Source organism: Papio anubis, chromosome 5, assembly GCF_008728515.1.
Source record: "Papio anubis isolate 15944 chromosome 5, Panubis1.0, whole genome shotgun sequence".
Classification (NCBI taxonomy): domain Eukaryota; kingdom Metazoa; phylum Chordata; class Mammalia; order Primates; family Cercopithecidae; genus Papio; species Papio anubis.
The window spans coordinates 78795246-78818125 of NC_044980.1; the positions used below are offsets into that span (position 1 = coordinate 78795246).

At 35.7% G+C, this 22880-nt stretch overlaps 1 long non-coding RNA gene across 1 annotated transcript; it reads left to right on the forward strand.

Annotated features, from left to right (window-relative positions):
* Positions 1 to 3871: 3871 nt before the first annotated feature.
* On the forward strand, positions 3872 to 14235 carry LOC110743493. The gene is made up of 3 exons (XR_002522628.2): positions 3872 to 3882; positions 4160 to 4227; positions 7553 to 14235. It is a non-coding gene; the product is annotated as an uncharacterized LOC110743493 (long non-coding RNA).
* Positions 14236 to 22880: the final 8645 nt, after the last annotated feature.

Below are 22880 nucleotides of genomic sequence, written 5' to 3' on the forward strand. Positions count from 1 at the left end.
GGTCTTTTGCTTTCTTATCATTTGTGTGTTGACTGAAGTAGAACTTTTAATTTCCTTCAAGAATGTTTTCTTTGCATTCACCATTTGGCTAAATGCCAAAAGATGCTAAGTTTTATCCTAATTTGTCTTGCAACGTGTCTTCCTCACTCAGGTTAATCATTTCTAGCTTTTGATTGAAAGTGTGGTACGTGTAACTCCTTTCATTTGAAAACTTAGAGGCCATTGCAGGGTTATTAATAGGCTTATTTTTTTTTCTGAGGATAATTCTGAATTAAAACCATCACATTTACTTTCTTATAACTTTCCAAACTGTAGCTATTCACAAAAATTTTATACATTTTAGGCTACTGACTTTTTATTTATTTATTTTTTTTGTAATACAACATTTTATCCCACATGGAGAATGGAGACAAATTTTTATCACAAAAGTTTCAAAACAGTTAACTTTCACATGAGATAATGCCAGTCCCACAGTCTGCCTTATTCTCCACTAGCACCTGCGAGATTCAGTCCTTCAGCGTGAGTTTAACAGGTTAGTTAGTTATTTAACAACGTGCTCCAATTATATTCAGGTTATAAAACAGGAGACAATTTTCAGCATACCAAATCAAACCCATATAATTAATTACAGTAAATTTTCCTCTGATTATAAATATTATAGATTTCATGATGTAATTGGCCTAATTTCAATAATGTTGTCTCAGGGAATAGAAAGGCCTGAGGAGAGGGAGAAAAATGGGGGAATGGTTGATCTGTGGAGCTGCCGGGAAACACACAGCATTTATCAATTAAGTTTGCTATTTTATTTGGGTGTAGTTAGTGGCATCGAACACAATAGTAGCATCAAAGATCGATGATCACAAATAACCATAACAGATATTATAATAATAATAAAATATTACTAGAATTACCAAAATGTGATACAGAGACAAGAAATGAGCTCGTGCTTTTGGAAAAATTGCACTAATATAATTGCTTGATGCAGGGTTTCCACAAACTTTCAGTTTCTAACAAACCCAAAATTTCTGAAGCAGCACAGTAAAGCAAAGTGCAATAAAATGAGGTATGCCAGTATAGAAACCTCCATTAATAGAGAAACAAACCCTTATCCTGAACTTCAGGATGACTCAGATGCACATTTGTACAATTAAATAAACAGATGCGTGGAATCTACATCATGTAGGTGCATATGCATATGTGTACATAGGTTCATATATTTAAATATGTCCACAAATATGTAATAGTAATTATAATATATATTTATTGGTTTCATAGTTTTTTTCTTTAGATTCAAGGATTACATGTGCAGGTTTATTACTTGGGTATATTGTGTGATGCTGAGGTTTTGGGTGTGAATGATTCCATCACCCAGGTGCTAAGCAAAGTACTCAATAGTATTTAAACGCTTGTCCTCCTCTCTCCTTTTCACTTCTAGTAGTTCCTAGTTTCTATTATTGCCATTTTTATTTGTGTGAGTACCCAATGTTTAGGTTCCAATTGTAAGTGAGAACATGTCGTATTTAGTTTTCTATTCCTGTGTTAATTTACTTAAGATAATGGACCCCAGCTGCATCCATGTTGCTACAAAGGACATGATTTTTTTTTATGGATGCATAGTATTCCATGGTGTATATGCACCGTATTTTCTTGATCCAGTCCAACATAGATGGGCACCTAGGTTTTTTCCATGTCTTTGCTATTGTGAATAGTACTGTGATGGACATGTGAGTGCACATATCTTTTTGGTAGAAAAAAATATTTTCTTTTGTATGCACAACTAGTAATGGGATTGATGGGTTGAATGGTAGTTGTAGTTTAGGTTCTCTGGGAAATCTTCAAATTGTTTTCCACAGTGGCTGAACTAATTTACATTCCTGCCAGCCATGCATAAGAGTTTTCTTCTCTTGAAAGCAACTTTTGGTTTTGTTGATTCTTTGTACGAATTTTGGAGTCTCAGTTTATTCAGTTCTGTCCTAATTTTAGTTATTTCTTTTCTTCTGCTAGCTTTGGAATTAGATTGTCCTTGTTTTTCCCTCTTTTTTTTTTTTTTTTTTTTTGTTTGTTTGTTTGTTTTGTTTTTTGAGACGGAGCCTTGCTCTGTCACCAGGCTGTAATGCAGTGGCGTGATCTCAGCTCACTGCAACTTCTGCTTCCCAGGTTCAAGCGATTCCTCTGCCTCAGCCCCCCAAGTAGCTGGGATTACAGGCACGCACCACCACGCCCGGCTAAATTTTTGTATTTTAGTAGAGACGGGGTTTAACCACGTTGGCCAAGATGGTCTCTATCTCCTGACCTCGTGATACGTCCGCCTTGGCCTCCCAAAGTTGGGATTTGCGCGCTGTTTACCGCCAGTCCTTTTTGGTTTTCACCTCTAGATGATGTTGTATCATTAATTTGAGATCGGCCGGGCTGTGGCTCAAGCCTCCAGAATCCCAGCACTTTGGGAGGGGCTGAGGCGGGCGGATCACGAGGCTGTGGGAGATCAGACCATCCTGGCCAACACGCAGGAAACCCCGCCTCTACTAAAAATACAAAATCCAGTCAGGGCGCTGTGGCTGGCTTCAGTCCCAGCTACCTCGAGGCTGAGGCAGGAGAATGCATGTGAACCCCACAGGCGGAGCTGGTGCAGTGAGCAGAGATCTGGCTACTGCACTCCAGCTCATGGCAGAGCGAGACTTCTTCTCACAAAAAAAAAAAAAAAAAAAAAAAAAAAAGAAGAGCGAGAGATTTCCTTAACTTACTGAGGTAGTGCTATAAACTTTCCTCTTACTGCTTTTGCTGCCTCCCAGAGATTTTGTCATGTTGCATCTCTGCTTTCATTTATTTCCAAGAATTTTTATTTCTGCCTTAATTTCATAGTTCACCCAAAAGTCATTCAGGAACAAATTGTATAAATGTGTCCACATGTACATAATAATTATAATATTTATTTATTAGTTCTATTGTTTTTCATCTGCAAAATAGAAATACTGATAATACCTACTAGCATTTTAGTAAAGATTAGAATTAATCTATGTATTACTTGTTATTTTATCTATGTTGTTCCAAAGTGATTTTCAGTGACTTCTAAACATAACCAACCTATTAAAATGAATTTAATTGCAAATAAATATGCAAACAAGTACAAAAAATATAGAGAAAAGGTGAATTCAATAGCAAGTTTAATATTAAACATATGCATATGTCTCGGTATGCACAATTATAACACATATATACACATGTACACATACACAGGCATACATTTATATATATATATATGTATATCCTATAGCAAACATTGCCTCTAAATTTCCTCTTAAAGGTGGGACACATTGTCTAACTTATCCAAAATACATTTCATTTTCTCACTGTCCTCAGTATCTGTGTATACAAAAATATCCCCTCGCTAACCTAAGTAAAATTTCTTAAACTGATTCATTTTGTACATGATGTCACTATCTGTCACACTATCTATGTTCATGGTGTTTTTTACCCAGTAATCGATAATTTAAAGCAATCCCTTCTCTCAGGGTTTGGGCATGTAATAGTGTGTACAAGCAATTATAAACATATTTGTGAAAAAGATTAAATTTGGCTCTCCATTGAATCAGGAATATCAAACTTTAGACAGATTGGATATATCAACGTTTTCAGACATCTAATTGATAATGTTTTTTATTGGTAAATGAATAAGAAAGAGCTAGATGATAACAATGCACTTGGCCCATGGACAACACAGGTTTGTACTGCACTGGTCAACTTACACATGGATATTCTTTTACCTCTGCCACTTCTGAGACAGCATGACCAACCCCTTTTTTTGCTCCTCCCCCTTAGTTCTATTCAGTATGAAGACAATGAGTATGAAGACCTTTACGATGATCCACTTTCACTTAATAAATGGTAAATATATTTTCTCTTATAAATTTCTTAATACAATTTTATATTATCTAGCTTACTTCAATTATACAGTATATAATGTATATTACATACAAAACATGTATTAACTAACATTTATGTTATCAGTAAGACTTTCAGTCAACAATAGGCTATTAGTAGTTCAGTTTTAGGGGAATCAACAGTTATACCTGGGTTTTTGACTGGATAGGAGTTGGTGCTCCTAAGCCCCACATTGTCCAAGGGTCAACTGTATAAACTTTATCCTTTCTATTCGATTAAGCATACTGCTGTGAAGATACTTTGCAGATGTAATCAAGGTCTCAAATCAATTGAACTTCAGACGATCAGGTAGGCCTGTCCTAATCACATAACCTTGTTAAAAGCAGAGATTTTTCTCCAACTGATTATACAAGGGAAGATTATAGATCTGTATTTATACAAGCCTGGAAAGAAAGAAATATCTGCGTTATGAACTACCTTCATGACAAAGCCTTGGTCATCTCAAGTCTTCATTGATTCAATGTAATCAGTCTTTTACCATAGCTGCCTGACAGAATAAGCATGAGCATTTTCGGGTATAAATAACATTCACTTCAATTTGGATAGTGTTTTAAAACACAGCATCTAGTAAACAATTAAACATTAGGTGACCTACAGAAAATGTAATCTTTAATAAAGTCATTAGTAATTTGAAGCAAACTTAGCTAGCCATTTGAAATATCATGCAGGGGTTTCAAAAAATATATAATTAATCTTTAACAAGCCTAAAGGAAAAGATGAAAAGGTTGTGAATTTTAGTACAAAAACGTATCTCTAAAAACCAACCAATCAAATAGAAAGTGCTATCTGGAATAAAGGTTTTGATGCATGGACTTAACACCAGACTAGATATACCAGAAGGAAGATACATAGAAAGGTCTATAGAACCATTTAAACTGATGCACAGAGGATAAATAAAAGACTGGAAATGAACAAGAATATGAGAGAAATGTTGGATGATATCAAATAATCCACAGTATATATAGTTAGAGCATCAGAAGGAAAGGAGAGACACAATGGAAAATAAACATTTGAAAAGATAATGGCAAAAAGCTTTTCAAAAGTAATAAAACTCTTACCAACAGATTCAAAACCTCTATTATTCCCAAATAGGACAAATATAATGAAGAAATACACTTAGACACATACAGTCAAGCTACTGAAAACTAAGGATAAAGAGAATATCGTAATAAAACTAGAGGAAGAAAAAAAGATGCATTACAACAACCATATGAATTCCAGTTTACTTCTCAAAAAAACAGTGTAATGAGTTGAAAAAATAATAACTTTGCAGAGTAAGAAAACCACCGGACTTGTCCACCTAGAGTTCAAGAAAGTTAAAAATATCTAATTTACTTCAGAAATGAAAGGAAAATAGAAACATTTCAGACAAATAAAACTTTAGATAATATGTTGCCAACAGATTCTCAATACGAAAATTAATATTAAAAATTGTATATAATTTGTATGAAAATCATACATATTAACATCAAATTTCACATTTTTAGAAAAGTAGATTCCTTCACTTAACAATTTTAATTAATGCATTCTTGATTTTAAATTCAAGCATTTTAATGATTATAAAATACCAAATTTCTACTTCCTATAATTCTTTATCAGGAAGGAATTGAAAGTGCAATAGTGAAGGCTTTGGCAGGTGAAAATCACCATCTATTTTTTGAACAGATACACATTAATATAAGGACTGTGAATTCATTATAAACATTTAACTGTAAAGGTAAAGAAAACTCCAGTGTATATAGCAAGAAAAGGAAGCAGCAACCTGGGACTAGGGGAATAAAAGAAAGTGTTTGGAATTGTTAAAATTTAGGAGTTTTCATGTGAAGAGGCAATCCACAGAATTGGAGAAATTATTTGCAAACCATCCATCTGACAAGAGAGTAATAACCAGAATATATACGGAGCTCAAAGAACTCATAGGAAAAAAATCTAATAATCCAATTAAAATTGGACAAAAGATCTGAATAGACATTTCCCTAAGGAAGAAATGGAAATGGTAAACAGGTATATGAAAAGGTGCTCAATATCAATGATCATCAGAGGAATGCAAATTTAATATTAAACATATGCATATGTCTCCATATGCACAATTATAACATGTATATACACATGAACACATACATAGGCATACATATTTTATATATATATATGTATATCCTATAGCAAACCTCGTCTCTAAATTTCTTCTTAAAGGTGGTACATATTGTCTAAACTATCCAAAGTACATTTCGTTTTCCCACTCTCCTCAGTATCTGAATATACACAGTATATGAAAGTGTATACACAGGTATATGAAAAGGTGCTCATTATCAATGATCATCAGTGGAATGCAAATTAAAATTACGATCAGATATTATCTGATGCCAAAAAATGGCTTAAATTCAAAAGAGAGGCAGTAATGAGAATAAGTGAAGGTGTAGAGACAGGGAACCCTCATACACTATTCCTGGGAATGTAAATTAGTACAAAAACTATGGAGAATAGAACAGAAGTTCCTCAGAACTTCTAAAATAGTAACACTAAAAATAGTATTTCCACATGATGCAGCAAGCCCGCTGCTAAGTACATACCTAAAAGAAAGGAAATTGGGATACTGAAACGGTATCTGCACTCTTGTGTTTGTTGCAGCATTATTCATAATAGCCAAAATTTAGAAGCAACCTAAGTGTCCATCAACAGATAAATGGATGAAGAAAATGTAGTACATGTATACAATGGAGTACTATTCAGCCATAAAAAAGAATGAGATCTTGTTATTTGCAATAACATGGATGGAATTAGAGATCATTATATTAAGAAAAAAAAAAAAAACAGGCACAGAAAGACAAACTTTGCATGTTTGTGAAAGCAAAAAATGAAAACAAAGAAACTCATGGAGAGAGAGAGTAGAACGATGGTTACCAAAGGTTGGGAAGGGTAGCAAGGGTGGAGAAAAGTGAGTATGGTTAATGGGTACAAAACTATAATTAGAATGAATAAGATCTAGTATTTGATAGAACAACAGGGTGACTACAGTCAACAATAATTTAGTGTACATTTTAACATAACTAAAAGAGTATAATTACATTGTTCATATTACAAAGCAAGGATAAATGGTTGAGGTGATGGATACCCCATTTACCCTGATATAGTTATTACACATCATTTGCCTGTATCAAAATATATCCTGTATCCTACAAATACATAGACTATTTATCCATACAAATTAAAAATTAAACATGTATGAGTTTAGGGAAGGAGACTTAGATAAAACAAAATGAAACACTTTAGGAGAGGGACCACTGCTCAGTAATGGTAAATGTACACAGCAAGGAAAGAATGATGGACCCAGGAGTAGGAAAAAAATTATCCAGGTTTTTCAGTGCTGTTAAATGGTCTTAGACTGCTGAGATACTGAAATGTAAGTAATGTGTGAGTAGCTAATGCTGATTTGACATACCATAGAAGCATTTTTCTCTTGGTACAATATGAGAATTTGATCTTTGGCCATTTTTCTAGTCAAGTGCTCTGATCTGAGAGGACCAAATAGTTACAGCATAGACTAAGATCCTAGGTTAACTCCAAAGTCCCAGAAAGATTAAAGTGCTGTGTCCACGTATATTTATATTTCCAGAAATACAAAGTCTAGACTTTGAAGACATCTCTAAGTCATAAAAAAACAGAAGCCCCAGGGTTTATTATCTGACCCTTAGAAAGATGTGCCTACATTGTAAGGTGTTCGAGTCAGGACCCACAATTATTCCAACTCAAGAAGCAAATGCTCTCTCTCTTTCTCTCTGTATTTTCATGTATGCATGCATAAATATATGAATAAATGTACGTGTCCATTATTTATTTATATTTTTATAAAAATATTTTTTTTTCAGTAAGAACTAAGGACAACTTTCTGTCTCCTGTATATACATGTTATCCCTCTCCCTTGCCTGTGAAGTGACTGGTTACTCTGGCATATTTTATTTTCCATCTGGCTTTCATTGATTTGTCCCATTGGTAAAGTCTATGGCAAAGGGGGGTCAACATATTTTTTTGTAAAGTAATGCTATAAACTGAATATTTGTCTTCTCCTCAAAATAATATATTGAAGTCTTAATTATCAATGAGATGGTATTAAGAGGTGGGGACTTTGGCAGGTGTGTAGGTCATGAGGGTTGAGCTCTTATGAGTGACATTAGTGCCCTTAGAGAAGAGGCTCTGGGGTGCTCTCTCAACCTGGCTACCATATGAGAGTACACCCAGAGGAAGGCTGTCTATGAACTAGGAAGCAGGCCTTTATCAGGCACCAAATCTGATGGTGTTTTGATTTAGGACTTCCCAGCCTCCAGGTCTGTGAAAAACACATTTCTCCTGCTTATAAGCCACCCAGTCTATGGTAGTTTGTTATAGCAGTTCATACAGACTGAGATAGGTAATTAATAAAAATTTGTCTCTTAATCAGAATCTTCAACTGTTCATTCAATAAAGTTAATAATGATGAATGTTGAAACCTCAGCACTGGGCACCAGCTGGCTGATGAAAGTGCTGCTGAAAGAATACAGAGTAAAATTAGTGTTTCTAATATTGGCAAAACTGCAAACTGCACCAGCTGTTGCTACAGGAAGACATTTTCACTGCCAGGGTGAAAAAGTGTGTTAAGGTGATACAAGTAGAGAAACAGACAAAAAGCCCACAAGAATGCCCCAGGAATTAAGAAGTCTTTTCCTCCTCCTCCAAGCTTATAATCTCCTGGTGCCATCTATTTTCAGACCTTAACCCATTTATGTCAGGTGTTCCATTATTGGAACACTAAACTTGTGGGAGTCACGTATATACTACTGCTCAAGGTAATCGCCAAGGTCGGATGTTTCACAAAAAACATTTGCAACCTGCAGCATAAATGGGCTAATTGGAAGCCATCTGAAACAGCAGAAATGTGCTTTTCACAGTCCCAGTCCCAAAATCAAAAAGCATTTTAGAGAAGGGCAAGTTTAGAGATGACAGAAAATAAATTACTAACATGCATAGAGTGTTTCTGAGAAAGGAGAGAATGTTTCATCAATTTATGTCATCTGATGCTGCTCTGATTTTTTTTTTTTCTTGATGAGATATTATCATTTCAAGCTGAGGGGATGAGGACACTTTTCAAGTTATTTTTTAAATGTATTTAAATTATTGACATTCAGAAAGGAAAACAGATTTGTTCTCTTTTAAATGTATGTTAGAAAAAGTGTACAGATTGGTAAATACAAAAGCATGAGTCTATTAAATGATGTAAGATGGGATCAATAAAGTAAAATAAATTAATAATCATAAGAAAGACATGAATTGAGTTTTTCTTGATTTCACAAAAAAACTAAAGTTTCATAAAAATAGCTTATGCCTCTAAAAAATGCTGTTCCACCAGAAGAAAAAAGATGAATGAAGGTGCTGCACAGGTATCCAAATTAAAAAGTGCTTTCTGATGTTTGTCAGGATTTTTGAAGGAGTAAAAATATAGATGTACACATTCATAGATGTAAGAAAATGTCACCATAACTCCCTCTAGCAGGGAAGTGGATTTTGTTTAGTAAATACATTTATAACTGTCTTGTGGGGAAAGGTAAGACCCTAGGGGCAGTCATTAGGTAGCAAGTCTAGAAAAGAACTAGCTAAAATTTTCTATGTCATAAGTAAGGAAGAGTTTGTAGAATAAGAGAGAGATGATGGGAGGAAAAGGAAGATATGCAACAAGATGACGTGAAGCTAGTATTGAACGTGGAGGAAAGAGGCAATACAAAGTATCCCAAGAAATAAGATTTGAATCATAAAAGAATCACACTCTACTGTATTTAGATATGAGTGTAAGAGAAGAGAGGGATAAATAATAGTGACTGTCTTGTGATTCAAACTGGTGGATAGATATTGCTTCACTGAAGTATACAGAGATAGATAAGATGATGATGAGTATAGCTTTGGGCATGCCTGTAAGATAGTCAAGTGGAGACATCCAAGAAGCATAGATAAAGTCAGCATGGAATTTATAGCTAAGCTTAGGCCTTGAAACAAAAATATGAGTTATTATTGTTCTTATAGTAAAACTGGTTGGTCCAGTTTCTTCTAATTTGTTTTACTCATTTAACAGTTAATACTACACAGAAGCTTTTGGTTTCCAGTCTGGTCTGTATGAAGCATAGAAGTTTACTTGCTGTACTAACAGCAAATAAAAAGTTGAACAAACTGAAACATCAACAGCTCTTCTTAGATCCTCAGCAAAGTGAAGTCACAGGGCAAACCACTGCTCCCCAAATTGGACAGACAGACAGGCAGGTATAGAGAATCACATCTTACTGGAGTGGAAAACTCTGCAGGAGTGAATGTCCGGTTAGAAAAGCCTAAACTTTAATTGGTGAAATCCTAGAAGTCCAGTGTGGCGAATTCTGAGAGTTAAAATCCTGGGGAGACCCAGTCATAGGAGTGGCCTCACCGTTTTCTGGGTTTTATCTACAGACGCCCTGCATAACCCTAGTTAGTTTTCCTTAATTCTGTAGTCACCTTTGTAAATCATCTTTTCTTTAAACTCATTCAGTTCCCCCTTTGAATATGCCAATTATTTCCTCTTGGGATTTATGAGATTGTTGTAACTAGGAATGACTACAGAAAACAGATTTTTTAAATGAAACCTGACATAGGATTGCTAACATATTTTTAATATATGTTATGACGTCCTTGTTGAAGGAAAATTACATATGGGTAAACAGGCTTGAAGTAACTCTTTTCAATCTTTTAATTATGGATGGAATGGGTTGCAAATGGAGAGCAAGGCAGTGGGAATCACACAGCTGGCACTTAGTTACAAAGGCAGCAATCATGATTACTAACATTATTTTACTCACAATGTTTCGGAGGTTTGTGGCAATATTTAATTGAATATAAGATCCTTATTAATGAAAGAGATGGACATCCCACGGAGGTACTACTGTAAATAGGTAAGTGGAAAACCTCTAGGCATGGAAAGCAGAGACCTAACTTCAGTAACACCCATGGGGATCTAGAACCCCGTACTTAGTTCCCAAGTCTAAGCCAATCCATAACCAATCATCATTGATAGGAAACCCAGTTCTCTTGAGGAAGAACCGTGCTCTCTGCCGACAATAGAATAATGTGAGTCTTTCCTCTGTTATTCTAAAAGGTGAACTGCAGACCTCTTCCATAGTGACACTACATTTAGGAAAGAAAAAATACACGGGGTTATCAGAAATTGTCTCTGAGCTGAAACACTAACTCCTGGAGACCCATATCTCTACAGTGATCTAGCAGTCAAAATCAGGGTTTATGACGGAAAGATGTTTGATATAAGCCTTTGCCCAAATAGGTCTCACAGTAAATCCCATGAAACTTCAGATCCATCTGGCATTTGTTTCTCTATCATAGAGTTCATAGCAAAAACATAAGTAACTGGTAAAAATGAGCATACTGCTTTCTGACCCTTAGAGTGCAAGCTACTTTGGTTAAGAAATGCCAAGCAGATCCCTTCCAACTGTCCCTGAAAAAGTGAAAAATGACCATATTGCCAATTAGATGGTGATAACAATGGCACATCCACTTCTGTATGTGGCGTCTGTATTGAAGCAAACCAATATAACTCCTGGCATGTGATATGTAGCTATTGGCCTATCAGTTTTTTCTTTGAAATTTTTATCAACAAAAATAATCAGGAATAACTTGTCTTTATTTGGTAGAAATAGCATTACTCATTTGCTCTCCTTTATTAGAATTATGCCTAGCCTTCTGGTCAATGTGATCATGTAGTCTGGAGTGATTGCCATCATCTTTTTATCCCACAGAACATAGAATACATTAGGCTGATGGATTGGATAGTATGCAATTATGGGAACAGATTTAATCAGTCTATTAAAAACTGTTGCCTCTGCATCTGACCAGGAGCTTAAGGTGCTATACCTCTACAGGGAAGACAGGTGAGAAAAACTCTGGTATTGAAGCAGGAGAAGTGATGTCAATATCAGCATTTATAAGGACAAACTGGGACTTATGAAGATAACTCCTGTCTGCTTCTCATTGCTGCCAACCTTGATAATAAAGGTAACCTGCAAATGATGCTAACACCTTTTGTCATGAAGCTGCACATGCACCCAACTAAGGGCTCAGTGAAACTAAAGAAAAACATCTGATAGGAGCTGGAGAAGCTGTGGGCTTGACTGTTGCCCCATACCAACATCATGAACCAGCAGATTAGTGACAGTGTACATAAGCTACAGTGGTGCGTGGCACACTCTACTATACCCACAGTCAGAGAATTTTGCTGCTGCTTAAATTCTATATACCACATCTCATGAAAATTTCTCTCGGGACAAATTATAAGTAAAAACCATCCAAGAAAAGAACTTTTGGAAAACATAGTTTCAGCATGGCTATGTTGACACTATGCAAAACCATCACAAACTTTATAATCTTGCAGAAAACATGGTATTGGATATGCCTGTGGCCGATAGGAATTATCTATAAGATGTCCGACAAACCCCAGTAGGACAATCACAGTGCAGACTTCTAATGTTTTTTTAACAAAACCATGATCTCTTTTGCTGATAACTATTGTCCATTTGAAAATGGTCTCTGGCGTGCTAATGGACCATGGTAGTTGCTGAATTCCTGGCTGTGGGGAACCATGTGACCAGAACCATGCAGCATAAATGGATCCAGTGAATTAAAATCATACTTACACAGCAACAGTCCAGTGTAAATGTAAATTGTATATCTGAGATGGTATTTGAGTGGATCCAGAGGCAAAAGTAAATATAAAATACAGTTGACTCAGATGTCTATTATGTCTGCTCCTATTTCTTTGTTGTCCACTTTTAAACCAACAGATCTCATGAAGAATTCCTTTTGACCGGTTGATATAGGAAGAAAAACATGGGTGTGGTTTATAATTGGGTCTGCATGACATGCTGGTACCTGTTTAAAGTGGATGGCTACTGCATTGTAGCCCAGGTCAGGAATAACTAGGAAAGACAGTACTTATAAAGGACAGAATTTTGGTCCTTATATCTAGCTTCCTACTTAATGTGGAAGCAGAGATAGTCTGCGGAATCAGCTGTGGGAAAACTATTTGTGTGTATTTTTCAGAATGATCAAAAAATATAAGATATTTGTGTGCCATGTAAATGTCTGTAGTAGGGCAATTCAAAAGTAGCAGATGTTCAATAATAAGGTGAAAAAGATCACTTGTCCTGTGGATCTTGATAAATCTAATTATCTAGCCATCTTGCTGTTTGCTTGATAGGTTTATTTACAAGCTCTCCATGATAGCAGACATAAAAACTGTATATTGGCTCAATAACACGCATTTCTCTTAATTAAAGCTGATCTGACCAATTATTATGACTGCTAGCATTAGAGGCCAATGTCCAGCCAGCCCCTGGTGACAAGTTGATTATATTAAGGAAACTTTTCATCATGAAGAAGATCATTGTTTACTCTATGTGAATACATGCATGTTCCGCATAAAAATTTCCCTTTTATGTTAAAAAATCTTTGCCTATCCTCTCACTCAAAGACTTTATAAATTCCATTTCTATTTTCTTCCTACAAAACCTCAACTCCAACCACAGACTACATTTTTTGGTAAAGAAAATTGTCTTAGCTTGTTTGTGCTGCTACAACAGAATATACAAACTGGGTAAATTATAAAGAATAGAAATTTATTTGGAAGTTATGAAAGCTGGGAAGTCTAAGATCAAGACACTGGCAATTTCAGTGTCTGGTGAAGTCCTAGTTCCCACCTCCAAATGGCACCTTAAATGCTGCATCCTCTGAAGGGCATGAATGCTAAGTTCTCACATGGTGTAAAAGATGGAAAAGGCAGAAGGGTGAAATTGGGCAAATGCTGCATGAAACCTCCTTAATAAGGGGATTAATCTCATTTACGAGGCTGGAACCCTTCTGACTTAATCATCTCCTAAGGGCCTCTCCTGTTAATACTATTGCGTAGAAGATTACATTTCAACATGAATTTGAGAGGGACACAAACATTTAAGACACAGCACACACACACACACACCACACACAAAGAATACAGTCATACCCACAGAATTCACTGTGGTAGCTTAAAAGAATAATAAATTGCCTTTGCTGAGGGCTCAGTTAAAGCATCAGCTGGGAATCAATATCCTGTAATTGTGAAGTTATATATTACTGGATGTGGCATACACCTTAAATGAGCTGCCAATATACACACACACACACACACACACGCGTGTGTGTGTGTGTGTGTGTATATATATAATTTTTCGTTTATACACAGTATGGTTACACAGTATGGTTAAATATACTGTGGTTATTTAACCAAATGTGTATATATATATTCTTTTTTGTTTATACACAGTATACTATGGCTAAATAACCATGGGCTGGAGGTGAGAGTAGACCATTTCAGTCACAACTAATTCTATGGTTCCTGTCAGACGATTACGTTTGAATCATGAAATTCTCCCATCTATCTATCTATCTATCTATCTATCTATCTATCTATCTATCTATCTATCTATACACACATACACGTTTGCAGCATAGATTTGCATTTATTCCATCTGAAAGTAAATTCTATTTATCTACCCCTTAAATATGGTCTGACTTTATGTATTTACTATGTACTCAGTACATATTTATAATCTACTGTAACTTTTTAAATGCAACCACAAACTTAATGTATGTATTTCTAAATATAAATAATTTGAAAGAATCATTCTATATGACATGATATGATAGAATCTTCTATTTTGTAGAACCTTAAGGGATTTGGATTTAAACCTATGGAGAAAGAAGGTATATACAGATGAGATATCAGTGTGAAGGCTATTCCAAGATTATTTTAGAGGCAAGTTTGAACAATGCAAATTAGATCACACAAGAGAGATAGACTATGGAGACATTTTGAAATGTTGTAAGAAACAAATTTTAATTGAAGCAAAAGAGCAAATGTAGCAAAAAAGAAGATGTTCAGTAGAACTTAAGATGGTAAACTTGTATGGCTATTTTCCTGAGCATATAATGTTACCTGTGGAAGAGAAAAAACTTAATAATGAACAGAATTTGCAAGGGGATAGGATTGGGCAGGAAATGGGGAAAGTGATGTGTTGTTTGTGAACGTACTGATCTTGAGGAAAAATCTTGTCATAAGAAATGACAAGGTAGCAGTGGAAAATACGTGTCTAGTGCTGAGGACAAAGAAAGGGCTGGAAGTTCATATTTGACAGTGATAAGCTTATTGAATACAGGAAAGGAATTAAAAGAACTGTGATTTCCCAAACAAAGAGTAGAAACTAGGAGAAAAAATTGTTATAAAATTACCCTTTTAAGTATAGATTAAGCAAAAAAGAGCCAATGAATAGGACAGCAAACAAACAAATGTCCTTAATATGGAAGGAAAATGACAAGAATCCAAGGCAAGAGAGGAGTGTCTTGCTGTTCTTTAAGATTTTAGGAGGATAGTAAAAAGAGACATATTAAATCTTTTTATTTCTGTTTATGGTTTTCCAAATGGGTAATAAACAATATAGTGACATATAAGAGTATTTTGGCAGCATTTCATCTACTGATAGTAACTATAGAATTTATGTTTTAATGCATTTATATTTTAGATGAAGACAAATCTAGGACTAAACCACTTTTAATTAAATTTAGCTGTACCTAAATTTTGGCTGTATTATAAATCCCCCCCACTGTTAAAATATAAGATAAATTGAAATGATTAGCAGCTCATAAAATGAAACAGTTTAGCAGGGAAACCATTTAAGTATTCGTGAAATATAAGTTCCTTCTCTTTTATTTCTAATTTTTTTCTCTATTTTGTAGGCACATTTATAACTGCTACAAAAGAAGCTAATTGCTTACTTTCGAGGAAGAATAGTGAGCTATATAAACCAAGTTAATGGTGTCTTTGGAGCCCTAAAACATAACCTCGTCTTTCAAGATTACCAGCCTCATGCCTTGATGAGGATTGTTGTATCTTATATTAGAAGATCTTCTAGTACATTTGGTTATATGCAGACCAAAGTTCCAATCTATGGACAATTTTTTTTTTATTAAAATTGCTCAATACTACTTTTTAGCTTACAACTACTTTTATATATGCAACATGCCATCAATTGCTTTTAATAATCAACTGAAAAGCAGAAAGTTAAGCATTTTGCCAGCATATAAATTCTAAACCATTTGAATTTAGAAAAAAAAATAATGACCTTGATATCTTTTCAACTGAAAAGCATAAAGTTAAGCATTTTGCCAGCATATAAATTCTAAACCATTTGATATCTTTTCCAGTATTCTTTTTTTTTTCTTAAGATGGGAGTCTTGCTCTGTTACCCAGGCTGGAGTGCAGTGGCATGATCTCAGCTCACTGCAACCTCTATCCACCTCCCAGGTTCAGATTCTCCAGCCTTCCAACTAGTTGGGCATACAGGTGCATGCCACCTTGCCTGGCTAATTTTTGTGTTTTTAGTAGAGATGGGGTTTTATTATGCTGGCCAGGCTGCTCTAGAACTTCTGACCTTGTGATCCACCTGCCTCGGCCTCCCAAATGCTGGGTTTACAGGCGTGAGTCACCATGCCTGGACTCCAATATTCTTATACTAAAATTTGTAGGTAAATAGTAGTAAAATAAATTGTTAGCTCTTTAAAAAGTCTTATTCAAATACAGTTTTGCCCAGGATTTATATTCAAGGCAAAATGTAATCACTGAGATATTACATTCTCTTCTTTGTTTCAAGGAGAAACATAAATTTTATATTTTAATGTAATTATTGTTCCTACAGTAATTCTTCTAAACCAAATTAGGCATGTGTGTAGAATTTGTTGGTTCTTTATTATTATTATTATTTTTATTTTGCCATAAGTTATTGGTGTCAGGTGGTATTTGGTTACATGTACAAGTTCTTTAGCGGTGATTTGTGAGATTTTGATGCACCCATCATCTGAGCAGTGTATACTGCACCATATTTGTAGTCTTTTAATCCCTCACCCACTACCACTCTTCTCCCAGAGTCCCCAAATCCATTATATCATTCTTATACCTTTGTGTCCTGATAGCTTAGTTCCCACGTATCAGTGAGAACATACGATGTTTGGTTTTCCATTCCTGAGTTACTTCACTTAGAATAATAGTCTCCAGTCTCATCCAGGTAACTGCAAATGCTGTTAATTCATTCCTTTTTATGGCTTCATAGTATTCCATCACATATACATATACATATATACATATATATATATTTCTTTGTCCACTAGTTGATTGATAGGCATTTGGGTTGGTTCCACGATTTTGCAATTGTGAATTGTGCTGCTGCTATAAGCAAGCATGTGCAAGTATCTTTTTCTAATAAAGACTTATTTTCCTCTAGGTAGATACCCAGAAGTGGAATTGCTGAATCAAATGGTAGTTCTACTTTTATTTCTATAAGGAATCTCCACACTGTTTTCCATAGTGGCTGTACTAGTTTACATTCCTATCAGCAGTGTAGAAGAGTTCCCTGTTCACTTCATCCATGCCAACATCTACTGTTTTTTGATTTTTTGATTATGACCATTCTTTCAGGAGTAAGGTGGTATCACATTGTGGGTTTGATTTGCATTTCCCTGATCAATAGTGATGTTGAGGATTTTTACATATGTTCATTGGCCATTTATATATCTTCTTTTGAGGATTGTCTATTAATGTCCTTAGCCTACTTTTTGATAGGATTGTTTGTTTTTTTCTTACTGATTTGTTTGAGTTTGTTGTAGACTCTGGATATTAGTCCTTTGTCAGATGTATAGATTGTGAAGGTTTTCTCCCACTCTGTGGGTTGTCTGTTTACTCTGCTGACTGTTCCTTTTGCCATGCAAAAGCTCTTTAGTTTAATTAGGTCCCAGCTATTCATCTTTGTTTTTATTGCATTTGCTTCAAGGTTCTTGGTCATGAAATCCTTGCCTAAGACAGTGACTAGAAGAGTTTTTTCAATTTTACCTTCTAGAACTTGTATCGTTCCAGGTCTTAGGTTTAAGTGCTTAACCTACCTTGAATTTGCTTTGGTATAAGGTGAGAGATGAGGATCCAGTTTCATTCTCCTACAGGTGGCTAGCCAATTATCCCAGCACCATTTGTTAAAAATGGTGTCCTTTCCTCACTTTATGTTTATGCTTGCTTTGTCAAAGATCAGTTGGTTGTAAATATTTGGGTTTATTTCTCAGTTCCCTATTCTGTTCCATTGGTCTATGTGCCTAATTTTATACCAGTACCGTATTGTTTTGGTGACTATGGCTTTATAGTATAGTTTGAAATCAGGTATTGTGACGCATCCAGATTTTTTTCTTTTTGCTTAGTCTTGCTTTGGCTATGAAGGCCCTTTTTTGGTTCCATATGAATTTTAGAACTTTTTTTTTTTTTTTCTTATTCTGTGAAGAATGATGGTGGTATTTTGATATTTTGATGGGGATTGTGTTCAATTTGTAGATTGCTTTTAGCAGTATGGTTATTTTCACAACATTGATTCTACCCATCCATGAGCATGGGATATATTTCCATTTGTTCATGTCATCTATGATTTCTTTCACCACAGTTTTGTAGTTTTCCTTGTAGAGGTCTTTTGAGTTATTGACTTGATTCTCCACTTGGTCATTGCTGGTGTATGAAGGAGCTACTGATTTGTGTACATTAATCTTGTATCTGGAAACTTTGCTGAATTCTTTTATCAGTTCTAGGAGCTTTCTGGGGGAGTCCTTAGGGTTTTCAAGGTAAACAATCATATCATCGCAAACAGTGATGGTTTGACTTCCTCTTTACCTATTAGGATGCTTTTTATTTCTTTCTCTTGTCTGACTGCTGGCTAGGACTTCCAGTACTTTGTTGAAGTGGAGTGGTGAGAGTGGGCATCCTTGTCTTCTTACAGTTCTCGGAAGGAATGCTTTCAACTTTTCCTCATTCAGTATTATGTTGGCTGTGGGTTTGTCATAGACGGCTTTTATTACATTGAGGTATGTCTCTTGTATGCTTATTTTGCTGAGAGTTTTAATCATAAAGAAATGCTGGATTTTGTGGAATGCTTTTTCTGCATCTATTCAGATGATACTGTGATTTTTGTTTTTAATTCTGTTTACATGGTATATCACATTTATTGACTTGTGTGTGTTAAACTATCCCTGAATTCCTGGTATGAAACCCACTTGACTGTGATGGATTATCTTTTTGATATCTTGGTGGATTCAGTTAGCTAGCCAGTATTCTGTTAAGAATTTTGGCATCTATGTTCATCAAGGGTATCTGTTGGTAGTTTTATTTTTTGGTTATATCACTTCTTGGTTTTGGTATTAGGGTGACACTGGCTTCATGGAATGAATTAGGGAGAGTTCTTTCTCTATCTTGTGTCTTGCAGAATAGTGTCAAAAGGATTGGTACCAATTCTTCTCTGAATGTCTGGTAGAATTCTTCTGTGCATCCATCTGCTCCTGCGTATTTTTGTTGGCAATTTTTAAATTACCATTTCAATCTCACTGCTTCTTATTGGTCTGTTTAGGGTATCTAATTCTTTCTGATTTAAGCTAGGAGGGTTGTATTTTTCCAGAAATTTATCCATCTCCTCTAGGTTTTCTAGTTTATGTTCACAAAGGTGTTCATAGTAGCCTTGAATGATCTTTTGTATTTCAGTAATGTCAATTGTAATATCTCCTGTTTCATTTCTTAGTGAAGTTATTTGGATTTTCTCTCTTCTTTTCTTGGTTAATCTTGCTAATGGTCTATCAGTTTTATTATTTTTTTTGAAGAACCAGCTTTTGTTTCATTTATCTTTTTGTAATTTTTTTTTTTCTTGTTTGTTTCAATTTCATTTAGTTCTGCTCTGATCTTGGTTATTTCCTTTCTTCTTCTGGGTTCTTATTTCTCTAGTTCCTTGAGATGTGACCTTAGATTGTCTGTGCTCTTTCAGACTTTTTTGATGTAGGCATTTAGGGCTGTGACCTTTCTTCTTAGCACTACCTTTGCTGTATCCCAGAGGTTTTTGTAGATTGTGTCAGTACTGTCATTCATTTTTAAGAATCTGTTAATTTCCATCTTGATTTCGTTTTTGACCCAATGCTCATTCAGGAGCAGGTTATTTAATTTCCAGGCATTTGCATGGTTTTGAAAGTTCCTTTTGGAATTGATTTCTCGTTTATTCCACTGTTGTCTGAAAGAGTGCTTGATATAGTTTTAATCTTCTTAAATTTATTGAAGCTTATTTTATGGCCTGACATATGATCTATCTTGGAGAAAGTTCCATGTGCTGTTGAATAGAATGTGTATTCTGCAATTGTTGGATAGAATGTTCTGTATACATCAGTTAAGTCCGTTTGTTCCAAGGTATATTTTAAATCCATTGTTTCTTTGTTGACTTTCTGTCTCAATGATCTGTCTAGTACTGTCAGTGGAGTATTGAAGTTCCCCATTATTATTGTATTGTTGTCTATCTCCCTTCTTAGGGTTGCTGGTACTTGTTTTACAAATTTGGGAGCTCCAGTGTTAGGTGCATAGATGTTTAAGATTGTGAGATTTTCCTGTTGGACAAGGTCTTTTATCATTATATAACGTCTCCCTTTGTCTTTTTCAACTACTGTTGCTTTAATTGGTTCATCTGATATAAGAATAGCTATCCCTGCTAACTTTTGGTGTCCATTTGAATAAAATGCCTTTTTCTAGCCCTTTACTTTAAGTTTATGTGACTCCTTACGTGTTAGGTGAGTCTCCTGAAGGCAGCAGATAGTTGGTGGGTGAGTTCTTATCCATTCTGTGGTTCTGTATCTTCTAAGTGGAACATTTAAGCCTTACATTCAATGTTACTATTGAAATGTGAGGTATGATTGCATTCATCATGCTCTTTGTTGTCTGTGTACTTTGTGGGTTTTTTTTTGGTTGTTGTTGTTGTTTGTTTTTGCTTTTTACCTTGCATTTTTCTTGTATAGGTCCTGTGTGATTTGTGCTTTAAAGAGGCTCTGTTTTGACATGTTTTCAGTATTTGTTTCAGGATTTAGAGCTTCTTTTAGCGGTTCTTGTAGTGGTGGCTTGGTAATGGTGAATTCTCTCAGCATTTGTTTGTCTGAAAATTATTGTATCTTTCCTTCATATGTGATGCTTAATTTCACTGTATACAAAATTTTTGGCTGATAGTTATTTTGCTTGAGGAGGCTGAAGATCGGGCCCCAATTCTTTCTAGCTTGTAGGGTTTCTGCTGAGAAATCTGCTGTTAATCTGATAGGTTTTCCTTTATAGATTACCTGGTGCTTTTGTCTCACAGGTCTTAAAACTCTTTACTTTGTCTTCACTTTGGATAACCTGATGATAATGTGCATAGGTGAAGATCTTTTTGTGATGAATTTCCCAGGTGGTCTTTGTGCTTCTTGTATTTGGATGTCTAGGTCTCTAGCAAAGCCAAGGAAATTTTTCTCAATTAATCCCCCAAATATGTTTCCCAAGCTTTTAGAATTCTCTGCTTCCTCAGCAAGACCAATTATTCTTAGGTTTCATTGTTTAACATAATTCCGGACTTCTTAGAAGCTTTGTTCACATTTTCTTTTCTTTCTTTCTTTTTTTTTTTTTTTTTTTTTTCATTGTCTTTATTGGATTGGGTTAATTCTAAGAATTTACCTTTGAGCTCTGAATTTCTTTCTTCTACTCTTTCATTTCTGTTCCTGAGACCCTTCAGAGCATTTTGCATTTCTAAAAGTGTGCCCAAAATTTCATGACTATTTGATTGTTTTTTTTTTCTTTAAGCTATCTGTTCCTTGAATATTGCTCCCTTCACTTCTTGTATCATTTTTTTTTTATTTCTTTGTATTATTTTTTTGGATTTCCTTGCATTGGGCTTCACCTTTCTCTGGTCCCTCCCTGATTAGGTTAATAACTAAACTTCTAAATTCTTTTTCAGGTAAATCAAGAATTTCTTCTTCATTTGGACCTATTGCTGGTGAACAACTGTGATTTTGGGGGTGTTAAAGAGTCTTGTTTTGTCATATTACCTGGGTTGACTTTCTGATTTCTCTCATTTGGGTAAGCTCTGTCAGAGGAAAGGTCTAGGGCTGAAGGCTGTTGTTCAAATTATTTTATCTCTGGGGTGTTCCCTTGATGTTGTACTCTCCTCCTTTTCCTATGGATGTGGCTTCCTGTGAGCCAAACTGTAGTAATTGTTGTCTCTCTTCTGAGTCTATCCACCCAGCAAGTCTACCCCACTCTAGGCTGGTACTGGGAGTTGTCTGCACAGTCCTGTGATTTGAACCAACTATGGATGTCTCAACCATGGATAATAGTACCTGTTCCCATGGAGGTGGCAGGGGGGTGCAACAGACTCCATGAGGGTTCTTAGCTTTGGTGGCTTAATGCTCTATTTTTGTGCTGGTTGGTCTCCTGCTGGGAGGTGACACTTTCCAGAAAGCATCAGCTGTGGTAGTATGGAGAGGAACTGGTGGTGGGTGGTGCCTTAGAACTCCTTTTGTTTTCTGCTACCAGGGTAGGTAGGGAAGGACCATCAGGTGGGGGCAGAGTTAGGTGTGTCTGAGCTCAGACTCTCTTTGGGTGAGTCTTGCTGCCACTGCTGTGGCAGATGAGGGTAAGATTCCCAGGTCACTGGTGCTATGTACCCAGGAGGATTATGGCAGCCTCTGTGGAGTCATGCACATTTTGAGGGAATTAGGAAAGTAGGCAGTCATGGGTCTCACCCAGCTCCCATGCAAACCAAAGGGTCAGTCTCACTCCCCACTGTGTTCCTCCAACAGCCTCAAGTCTGTTTCCAGGTGGAAGGTGAGATGGGCTTGAAAACTTGCCCAATGCTATCCACCTCCCAGCTGCAGAAGAAAAGGGCTTTATTTTTCCCCAACCTGTGAAGCCTGCATGCTGATTTCTTGCCCACCCCTGAATTCTGGCCAGGATTTTGCTTCCCCTGTTCAAATTGCTACAAACTTTGGCTAGACAA